General features: G+C 43.5%; 1 long non-coding RNA gene across 37 annotated transcripts; it reads left to right on the top strand.

Annotated features, from left to right (window-relative positions):
- Positions 1 to 333: 333 nt before the first annotated feature.
- Positions 334 to 9,379, top strand: LOC123092407 (uncharacterized). Of its 37 annotated transcripts, none has more exons than XR_006444563.1 (16): positions 336 to 865; positions 1,030 to 1,109; positions 1,288 to 1,405; positions 3,182 to 3,254; positions 3,401 to 3,480; positions 4,085 to 4,239; positions 5,750 to 5,956; positions 6,051 to 6,137; positions 6,263 to 6,306; positions 6,374 to 6,420; positions 6,735 to 6,819; positions 7,142 to 7,230; positions 7,435 to 7,547; positions 8,440 to 8,533; positions 8,998 to 9,158; positions 9,198 to 9,379. It is a non-coding gene; the product is annotated as an uncharacterized lncRNA (long non-coding RNA). The 37 variants fall into 37 exon arrangements; XR_006444567.1 differs by having other exon boundaries at positions 337 to 865; positions 3,423 to 3,480; XR_006444572.1 differs by having other exon boundaries at positions 342 to 865; positions 1,382 to 1,405; positions 3,423 to 3,480; positions 9,198 to 9,327.
- Positions 9,380 to 9,734: the final 355 nt, after the last annotated feature.

Below are 9,734 nucleotides of genomic sequence, written 5' to 3'. Positions count from 1 at the left end.
AGATCAAGAGGAGATTTTTTTTGTTACAAAGAGGAAGAGCTAACTGGTCGATGCATGGGGATCATAATACATCTTTTTTCATAATGCCGCAATGGCGAGAAAGAAATGGAATCTAACATATAAAGCCTCCTAGAGTGGTAGTCACAACGAAGGCCTCGAGCGCACGGTACCACGCGAGGGAAAAAAGAGCACCGCACCGCGCCGCGCGTGGGGTGCAGCGCACCACGCGAAGTAAAAAAACACCGCACCGCCGAGGTAGAAAACGACATCGAACCCTAGCCCCAATCCACAGCCCCGCGCCCCTCGCTCCTCCCTCCCTCGTCCGCCGCCACTCCCTCCACCACCTCCTCCTCCTGCGCCCTAGGAGCCCCGCCGCGGACTGCTACTCTCCACCGCGTCGCCTCTTCCTCCTCCTCGCTTTCCCATCGCTCGGGCGCAGGCTGCCGTGACCAAGCGCTTCGCGGGCGAACCCGTCTCCACCGCCAGCTCTGGGTTCACGCGGGACGGGCTCCCCTGCCTGGCCGGCCTCGACGAGCATGGCCTCGATCCGGCCTCAGCCTGAGGACCTCGAGCCGAGGAGTGCGGCCTCGATCGGGACTCGGCATCTGGGGCGACGGCAAAGGAGGAGGGGAAAGGAGGGGAGCAGCAACAAACATCTGGTGCGGCGGTGGCTGGACTCCATGAGCTGGCCGGTGACGGCGGCGGTGCTGGATTCGATCTGCAGGAGAGAGAGGGAGGCGTGGCTTCGAATTGGAGAGGGACTCCACCGGCGTCGGCCTGCGCGAGGATTGGTGAAGAACTCCGTTGCCGCTGCGTGCCGTGCTTCTGGATCGAGCGCTGCCTGACCAAGGGATAAGAGTATAAGGTAAAACTAGCCACCATGCTCCTATGCGGGCTGCATCTCCACATCTCCCGTTTCATTATTTCACCATTGCTGCCTCTTCTCCTCTTCGTTGCTCTGGTTCTTCCCCTGATTCCTCTTTTTCATTTTTTTTCTCTTTGTGGTGCCGCCGGGGATGAGAGGAGCAGCTGCTGAAGCAGGCGCGGCGTTGGTGCACTGCTGGCGAAGCGGTCGTCGACGGTGCCGTCGACGTCATCCTTGGCAGAAGGTAAGCCAAGATCAATCTCTCACAATATTCCTTTGTCGTCGGTGTTCTTATGAAACTTAGTGATTGGACTTTCTCTGTTATGTTTCACACATTGCTACTTTTAGTTATCCCCATTGGCTTGCGGATATGCTCCTGCTGAGTTGTTCTTGTTTATTTTCTCTATCCAACATCATTGCAGGTTGGTGCTTCCTCTCCTTCTCACTGCAGCTACCTATGCATGTATTATTCTAGGATTTTGCAAGTTAAATACTCATGTGTGCTGAACTGAAAAGTTCTCTATGCAACATCTATTGCAGGTTGGTGTTTCTTACCTATGCCTCTATTATTCTAGGATTTTGAAAGTTAATTGCTCATGTGTGCTGAATTGAAAAGCTCAATGAAAGGCACTTATTTTTATGCACAAATGCTTTTGTTGCTATAAAAATCTGTAGATAAGTTTCTGTAGATGCTTATACACATATAATTTGTCCGAATTCCTCTTCCATATCGAATCCTATAAAAATATTAAAGGAGGTTGTACTATGTTGGACATAATATAAAGCCTCCTAGAGTGGTAGTCACAACGAAGGCCTCGAGCGCACGGTAACACGCGAGGGAAAAAAGAGCACCGCACCGCGCCGCGCGTGGGGTGCAGCGCACCACGCGAAGTAAAAAAACACCGCACCGCCGAGGTAGAAAACGGCATCGAACCCTAGCCCCAATCCACAGCCCCGCGCCCCTCGCCCCTCCCTCCCTCTTCGGCCGCCACCTCCTCCTCCACCTCCTCCTCCTGCGCCCTAGGAGCCCCGCCGCCGACTGCTACTCCTCCACCGCGTCTTCTCTTCCTCCTCCTCGCTTTCCCATCGCTCGGGCGCAGGCTGCCGTGACCAAGCGCTTCGCGGGCGAACCCGTCTCCACCGCCAGCTCTGGGTTCACGCGGGACGGGCTCCCCTGCCTGGCCGGCCTCGACGAGCATGGCCTCGATCCGGCCTCAGCCTGAGGACCTCGAGCCGAGGAGTGCGGCCTCGATCGGGACTCGGCATCTGGGGCGACGGCAAAGGAGGAGGGGAAAGGAGGGGAGCAGCAACAAACATCTGGTGCGGCGGTGGCTGGACTCCATGAGCTGGCTGCCGACGGCGGCGGTGCTGGATTCGATCTGCAGGAGAGAGAGGGAGGCGTGGCTTCGAATTGGAGAGGGACTCCACCGGCATCGGCCTGCGCGAGGATTGGTGAAGAACTCCGTTGCCGCTGCGTGCCGTGCTTCTGGATCGAGCGCTGCCTGACCAAGGGATAAGAGTATAAGGTAAAACTAGCCACCATGCTCCTGTGCGGGCTGCATCTCCACATCTCCCGTTTCATTATTTCACCATTGCTGCCTCTTCTCCTCTTCGTTGCTCTGGTTCTTCCCCTGATTCCTCTTTTTCATTTTTTTTCTCTTTGTGGCGCCGCCGGGGATGAGAGGAGCAGCTGCTGAAGCAGGCGCGGCGTTGGTGCACTGCTGGCGAAGCGGTCGTCGACGGTGCCGTCGACGTCATCCTTGGCAGAAGGTAAGCCAAGATCAATCTCTCACAATATTCCTTTGTCGTCGGTGTTCTTATGAAACTTAGTGATTGGACTTTCTCTGTTATGTTTCACACATTGCTACTTTTAGTTATCCCCATTGGCTTGCGGATATGCTCCTGCTGAGTTGTTCTTGTTTATTTTCTCTATCCAACATCATTGCAGGTTGGTGCTTCCTCTCCTTCTCACTGCAGCTACCTATGCATGTATTATTCTAGGATTTTGCAAGTTAAATACTCATGTGTGCTGAACTGAAAAGTTCTCTATGCAACATCTATTGCAGGTTGGTGTTTCTTACCTATGCCTCTATTATTCTAGGATTTTGAAAGTTAATTGCTCATGTGTGCTGAATTGAAAAGCTCAATGAAAGGCACTTATTTCTATGCACAAATGCTTTTGTTGCTATAAGAATCTGTAGATAAGTTTCTGTAGATGCTTATACACATATAATTTGTCCGAATTCCTCTTCCATATCGAATCCTATAAAAATATTAAAGGAGGTTGTACTATGTTGGACACAATTTCATTCTCAGCTTCATCGGCGCCAGCTTCATCACCAAGTGGACGGGCTCCGGAAGGCAGCCTCCTCCTAAGGCGCCAGGACCGGTAACTCCCTAAACGTCCATCCTTCCTAACATTATTTTCTGGTGATGCACCGTTAGGGTTCGTGTTCATTGCCATTTTGGATTCATATGTGAAGTCTATTGTTGTTAATTACAGTTAATTAATTTCTTAATTCATGGTTGTTTTAGTTGCTGACCATATGATTGGTAGCCTTGGACAGAAGAGGGCCAACAACAAACAGAAGGAACCACTGTCCTGTCCAGAACATGTATATCTTCAGTTTTGGTTGCCTTCCGTTTACTTGCCAACAAGCGACATTGAGCTCACATATTTACTGTTTGCTTTGTTATATACTTAATCTGCTAGACAAAGTGTAAAAGGGAAATTCATGCTCGACAATTTTGTATATTTATAAACCTAGATACTACTCTAATTGGTTTTACTTCTTCCATATATTTTCTCCTCCCAATGTGTATAAATAGTGCACAAAGTTAATTTCTTTTCCGTCTCCACCGCATCTAATTTTAAAGAAAATAGAGAGGAATCTGAGAGATACACAACCAGAAGAATTTTGTTTCTTTGACTTTTTGACCGTGTCTAACTTTTGGTAAAAGAGAGGAATTTGATAGATAGACAACCAGCTTTGAACATCTGAGTATGCCGCCGGCCTCCTTGCCGCTGCTGTCGCGTGTCTGACACCAGTGTGTGGCAGCTGCTGAGATGTGCGCAGTTTACTCCCGGTTCTGTGATGGTGTTGAAAAGCACCTTAACTGAGCCAAGGAATTTAGTAGCTTTGTGGGATGACTAAACAAATTGTTTTGCTCTTCCTATACTATCTTCTCATATTATAATTTTGGTGTCCTGGTATGCAGGGATCAGCTTTGGTGGCATCCGATGCTGCCAGGCCACGGGGTTAGAGCAGAGGAAGCTGACATGGTGTTCGACATTCAGATGGTCATTGTGATCGACCAGATGCGGCGCCTCATGTCACCCCGAGCCTCCAGGGCTTGTTAGCGGTGCTCATAAAGTAAGAATATGCTTGCAAGTGCTCGTTTCCCATATGCTTGCCCATTCCTGTCTCGCATCAAGCTTTCATTTATTTCCCTAAAATTCCTCTAATTTGATGTGTGCATGTCTGAGAAAGAAATAAGAGGAATAAGCTATGGTATGTCTTGGAAAGTACATTATTTCCTTGGCTTGTGAAATTAATGCGCCCAAATTCGCGTACAGTCTGGTTTCGGACTAACAATGGCTCCCTGTGTTATATTGCAACAAAAAAAGGAGATGGACATAATAAAGAAGCTTGGTGAACAAATATATATCTGAACCCTCTACATAGTATAGATGCTATAATTTCTGTTAAATGGAAGTTAGATTTAGATTCTTAAAAATAGTATCCTTCAGTCCTATACATACAAGGTACTGTCTTGGCATGGATATAGCCTGCAACCCGCATCTCTAAACAACGCGAACCTATCCATAATCACAAACTTGTGTATTGATCCTCCATTCAGATTTCTTATTAGCTCATTCTGGCCTGTGTGAATTTTTTGTGTTTGCTTTACAATGGCCCAATGCATTTCGGTCGATATATATGTGATGCCATTGGTTGGCCTGGATCGGATAGCTAGGTTTGATCGATTCGGTTAATATATGTTTCTGTTTCTGTTTAGGTTTCCACACCTTTTGATGCGTGTGCGTGCTGCCATTGAGTAACTTGATCTGTTTTCCTGGCTATTCTATGTGCATTTACATGTATAGGATAGTCATTTTGATTCAGTTAAGATATGTTCAGATTTCTGTTTAGATTCCGGCACCTTTTAAATGTGCTACCATGGGGTAACCTGATTCCATTTTAATGGCAACGGACCTGCAAGTGCATGGCCCACTGCTAATAGTCCTAGAAGCGATTGAAATTGTTGCTATTTTGACTTTGTCTGCTACATGGACTGCTATTCTGATCTCTATGTTTTCCCATTGCTTCATTCAGTATGTCCACGTAAAACCAGAAATTACATGCATTTGAATGATGATAGCTTAGCACTTGATGATAAATGTGATGTTGTTTTATGTTAATGTGAAACCCGATCTATCGGTTGTTAGTTTGAATCAGTACCCAAGCCATCCTCCTCACTGCACTCCTCTCAGTTATTTAGGTAGTTCTTCCTTCTTGGGTAACAATGAGAAAACGATTAGGTTGGTTACACAGTATACTTCATGATTGCGGTAGGCACAAAATGCTTGGCAGACTAAAATAACTATGCCTCATTTCTATTATCAAGCTCTAAGTGTATATTGAGATGCCTTTGTACAATGAAAGATCCATGGGGTTGTTTGTTTGCTTGTAGATTTTCGTGCAGATATTTGAATTGTGCAAATATTTAATTCGATTTATAATTTGTTGTCTCTTGATGTCGCTAATTTTGTATGAGCTGGAGGTGACCATTATCACGTTCTTTCTATTTTTTATAGACAATGTTTTCTTTCTAATATTTAGTTTTATTCCAAGATTAATGATGCTTTCACTCTGTTTTCAGATTGACAATTTCGCCGGGTTGCCGCCATCAGGTGCCGCGCGCTGTGATTCCGGATCGGCCGTAGGTCGCGTCCAAGAGAGCTGGAGTGGCTGCTGCAGTGAGGGCATCAGGGGAACCCATCCTGCTCGACCCCCCACTCTTGGCGGCTATCTGTAGAGGAGTAGAGATCGAGGATGGCTCCCAGTTCGTCGAGGAGACGCCCGACACGTAAGCTCTTTCTTCATCGTTTCCTCATATTCCATGGTGACCTGTGCTCATCCCTCTAATTCATGACTACTTATATTTTTGTGTTCTTATGCAGATAGGGTTAGCGAGGAGGAGGCTTCCTTCCATGACGATGCGCAGAGGAGAAGACAAGAGGATATGTGCTGCTAGATCTGACATGGAGGTCTCTGTCCACTCCTTCCATGCCACGAACCTCCAACTGGTTCTTCTTTTCAGTAGGATATGCAGTCCATACAGTCCATGTTCTGGCCGCTTTTTGATATGTGCATTACCGTGTTCTTCCTGTAGGTGCTATTCAATCCATCAGTTGCTAGCGGCCTGCTGTGATTAAGGTTTGCTCCCTTCCACTGCTATATCGCTTGGTTTTATGGGCCATTCTTAGATCCCTTTGTTCTGCAGGAGGCCGTGTTATTTTGGTGTGCGAGAGAGATCTTGCAGGCTGGCAGGTACGCCTCCAACTTTATTGGTTCTATATATGTTTGCTATATTGACTATCTCTAAGTGGTTGTTGTTATATGTGTTTCCCGTCTGCATGCTGGTTGTTTCCACTTGATCTATCTCTAGGTGTTTGATGTTATATGTGTTTCTACTGTGCTAAATTTCAGCATTATTACAGTAGCACATAGGATTTCTGTATTATTTGCATTTACTCCTGCTAAGAACATGTGTTTAATTTTTGTCTTATTTGCCCCAATTTACTGCTGATAAGAACATGTACACAAAATCTTCTTTTACTGTTTCCTCTTGATGTTGAGAACAGATGCTTTGAACATGAGCATGTGGGCAATTTGGATTTGTCTGAAGAAGAGACAAAGAAAACAATCTCAACATGCTGGTTGTGCTAGGTGAGTTCCTCTTCGATGACATGTTGACGTGTTGTAAAGTTATCATTGTTGACGACAGTGCCATATCTAATCATGCCGGAGTGTTTTGCCTTGCGATGTTCAGCTTGTTCTTGTTTCTTAAATTTTTTTGTTAGCTTACTTTGTTAAGTTCCTCTTATGGCTGGTGGGAGGATTATTTAGCTGACCAAGTATAGTATGATGGTAATATCAAATCTACGATTATTAAAGCATCTTTTGTGTAGGTATCGTAAACAGACTTAGCGCTGTAGTATCTTTCAGAATCATTGTTAGGTTAATGATGTTGCAAGTTTCCCTTTGACAGATTTCTCAAGCATTGGCAAGGCTACGGTAACGGGGAGTGTCAGCAACTACAATTAATTCATTTATCCATGGAATTGGGATAACAAAAAGGTAAAATGGCATGCATGATCACTCTTTTAGAATGTAAAAAAATCTTAACTGGAATTTAAGAAAGTTGACACCGCATCTCTGGTTCATTCAACGAATTTTTCTGCTCTTCAGTTTTAACTTTCTATGACTGGTTGTGATAGTGAAGGTCGATATTTTGATCTCTAATGGAATTTTCATCTTCTTGATTTTCCTCTATCTATGTAGAGGTCTCAAGAAAGAGAAAATAACTTGTGGTTCAAGCAGCAAGAAGATAGCCAGCCTAAATGAATCAAAACAAGAACAAGCGTCGGTAATTTACAAATGAGGAAGTGTAGCTGGTATGGCCTCTCTGTTTTACCCGAAATCAACCAGAGGAAAAACTGCTGGACAATCATCTTCTTGCCATTTAATAGTTGACTTCCTACCATGATTTGCTTCCTAAAAGAAATAGCAGTCAACTTGAAATAAGTAATTTATCTAGCTACCAATGCTTATTCTAGACTGATTATGTTTCTTCCAATTGCGGACAGGGTTTTTTAGTTGACACTTTAGTCTACATATCTGCTAAATATTTACATGTTTGCATGGCCAGAAAAAAAATCAGATACTGTACTTAAGCATTAGTGATGGGTTAGTTATTCTACTTCTTTCGGCTAAATGTTTAGCAAGGACTGCATGTTTGAAACAACTAACTCACCTTGCTTTTGGTACATTTTCCTTGTATATAACTCGCTTTTCTATTTCTCGAGGACAAGAACACCATATATATATTTGAGAGGTTGGCCCTGATTTTAGATACAATGCGCCTGATGGTTTAAATTTATTCTGCTCCTTACATCAGGGTCTGTGGTACTTTCAGACTTGAGGGAAGATTTTACTGTATGATATAAATTAAATCATTTGTTTCTACTACATGTTAAAGGAGTTGGCCAATGTTGGCATGAAGCCATAAAAGTTAGCTGGATGTGGAGGAATTTGGTAGTGGTGGTGAATTGGCACCTTTTCCTTGCTTGCCATCATGCCATGATTTGAAATTTAGTTGTCAGGCTACGTAATTCACACCGAGACCAGCGAAAGGAATTCGTGCGCTAGCTCCATCATACATTTGCGCCTCTAAACTTAGTTTGTTGACTAAATTGTGTAGTGCCCTTTTGCCGTTCTCTACTCCTTTTGCAGTTTTAACCGTAAAATATGATATATGATATAATGGTTATTTTGTACATCGAGCAGGTGATGTAATTACTTTCAATAGCGCTTCAGCTCTGCAATCGACAGTTTGACCTCATGCTAGGGCAGCCTCAGCCAGTTGCCTCTTCTATTAAAGGTAAAGAACAGAAGCCTTTTTATTGATATTGCTGTATGGAAAGTTTACTGGAAATTATGATTCTAAGTGGGTGTGAATAACATGCTTTGTCTTGAAATAATGACATATGGAGAAACTATAGTTTCCATACTAAACTTGGTATTTTGATTCACACAAAGTTTCTGTCTACTGATGATTAAACTCATATTTACCATATGAATAAAGTGACATCAAAAGGAAAATGAACAACAGAGAGAATTAAGTATGCCTTATAAGCATGTTTTCACTTAAGATAGATTTGAATGACTTCACAAATATTCCTGTCAATATAGATTGTAAAGTAGCAGTAGCCTATACAGATAGCTGCAGTTGTTGGCTGCACATGACAACTTCATGTTATTCTGCGCTCACCATAATAATCAATTTTTTTGTTCCATGTAAAGTGGCATGCTTCTTTCTTACTAATTGTCAATTCTTTTGTATAGGGTCCCTCAGCTACTTATGTTTTGCTAGACAATGAGGGTATGTAGATAGCATGTATGTTTTTTACATTGTTTTGCGCAGGTTGAGATGCATCACATGATGTTTTCCTTTTACATTTATGGGTATTACAGAACCCTTTCTTTTTCCACAAGGGGCAGTAGCTGTGCCATTCGATTTGGAGGACAAAGAGTTGATCACAAAGGGGTATCATTCAGGATATATACACAAAAGAGTATAGAACCAAATTATATGATGTAATTGACTACTATCTATTAACTTCTCATGTAGACAATGTTCACAAGTTCATGTATTAAGTACATTTTATTGTGTCACTTGTGTTTACTCATTTTTTAATGCAAGTTTACTGCTACTCGGAGTTCCTAATCGCAGACTCAACTATCTTGACCTACCGATGATCTAATTTGTGGCATTATTACCTTAAGAACATATTTGTATTTAATTTCTTTTATATATAGGGGTATAAGTTCTTACCAAATGTACTCAAATATACATTTATTGAAAAAAATGTAAATGTTTTCAACACGAACATGGTTTTAAACGGGTCTTTGCGCCATTTGGCGCAACTGGTCATCTAGTAACATAAAAAAGCTTCTTGATGACACTGGTGTTTGGCGGCAAGGAATGGAGTTAAAGGACCATATCAAGGGCTATTTCTTAAATCTTTTTATCTCCGAAGTGGGGCAACCGAATATGGAAGTTTTATCTCTTGTTAGGAGAA

This window comes from Triticum aestivum, chromosome 4B (assembly GCF_018294505.1).
Source record: "Triticum aestivum cultivar Chinese Spring chromosome 4B, IWGSC CS RefSeq v2.1, whole genome shotgun sequence".
Lineage (NCBI taxonomy): Eukaryota > Viridiplantae > Streptophyta > Magnoliopsida > Poales > Poaceae > Triticum > Triticum aestivum.
Note: the sequence above shows the minus strand (reverse complement) of the source record. Positions and strands in the feature narration are given on the sequence as shown.